Below are 1937 nucleotides of genomic sequence, written 5' to 3' on the forward strand. Positions count from 1 at the left end.
AGATAAGTTCTGACTATTTTTTTTTTGTCTACCTAATATTACCCTTTTTTTAATTTAGTCTACGTCTTAGTATTTTCTTTAAAACTAGAATTTGAAATGAACATTATTATATTACTTATATAAAATCATTTTCGTTTTATTATACGCAAAATCATTTCATTTGGAAACTTATTATTAAGCATATAATGTATGCTGTATATTAATTAGTTTGATTTCATGCATGCATGGAGAGAAGGATGTGCTACAAAATCAAGAGTGAGTGAGTGGTGTTATTACTTAAATCAATTTTATAGGTTTATATACAGGTAAACCAACAAAAATCCACCAGGATAATTTTAACGCCGATAAAAAATTTTAAATTTTGTTATTAATAAAAATATCTTTAAATAATTTAAAAATATGTAAAAAATACATAATAAAAAACCTGTTCTATCAACAAAAAATATATATTGACTCATTTATTAATGTCAGACTCACTTACTATATAAGAAATTTTATTTGCCGCATCACTCTTTTTTATTAATGTAAAATATTTCAGTTTGCAAATGATATTTTTGTCATACTTTTAAATAATTTAAAAATATTTTATTTAAGTTTAAAATATTTTTATTAACGACAAAATAATTTGAGTGTAATTTTTTATGACTTACCCTTATATATTTTTTGTGTATATTATTATTACATACTAACAAAATATTATTTGGGTGTCATCACTAAAGGTGTTTATGCTTACAGCGTATCCGATCCGCATATCCGCAATGTTTATCCGAATTTGATCCGAAAAGTGCGGATATGAATCCGATCCATAAGGTTTTCGAATTGGATCAGATCGGATCCGCATACTAATCGGATCAGATTATGGATTTTGTGTTGATATTCGTATATCCGCGTATCCACAAAAATAAAGAAATAAATAAATAAATATTCTTTTTATATTTTATTTTAACTAATAATTATCGTATATATTGTATTATTTTAATTTATTATTTAAGAAAATTATGTTTAATATTATTTTAAGAGTAAACATATTTAAAAGAATAGGAAAAAGTAAATTTTATTGATATTATTTTAATAAAAATAAATTTTTAAAAATATTTTTATATTTTACAAATATATCCAATATCTAATCCGATCCAATCTACAAATGTACGAATCAGATTGAATCGGATTCAACCTTAAAAACTGCTGATATTAAATCTGATCCAATAATTTTAATACAGATCAAATCAAAATTTTGGACATATCCAATCGGATCCTATCCGCGTTCACCCATTCATCGCTCATCATTCAAAGAGAGGTGAAAAAGGCTGGAAATTTCTTCTTCCCTGTTATTGATGCAACCTTTTGGGGTCAATAATTCAAACACCTGGACACGTCAGCATGAGGAGGCCTAGTTGTGATATGGATCCAAAGGTGGAATCTCAATGAAAAAGTAAAAGAAAGCAAAACAGTACGGCAGCATCAGCTATTATATATACAGCTCTTAGCTAGGTATATATGTACAGAGTTACATTTATTCTCAAACCTATAGTGTTTTTTTTTTTTAATTTTATAAAAGAATATTTTATATCAATTGAAATACACCTAAATATTAGTTGTGTTATCAATTTGAAAAAATTTGAGTCACCAAAAAAATTTAAAAAAATTTGGTATTTCAATGATTCTATTTTTTAGCATTTTGTTGGTTTTTTGTCGATGACAATTTTTTATTAGTAATCTTTTTGCGGTCAAAAATATTATTTATATACTAAAATCAATATAAATATATATATTTTATACTAATAACTAATTTTAATGTACATATAATATAGTTGATTTTCGGTTGATTTACGCTTGAAAAATATAGATATAATGAATTATAAGACTTCAGAAAAATTATTAGACAAAAATTAATTATTACATTTAGAATATTAATTTCTCAATGTGATATTTTTTAA

This window comes from Arachis hypogaea, chromosome 16 (assembly GCF_003086295.3).
Source record: "Arachis hypogaea cultivar Tifrunner chromosome 16, arahy.Tifrunner.gnm2.J5K5, whole genome shotgun sequence".
NCBI classification, from domain to species: Eukaryota; Viridiplantae; Streptophyta; class Magnoliopsida; order Fabales; family Fabaceae; genus Arachis; species Arachis hypogaea.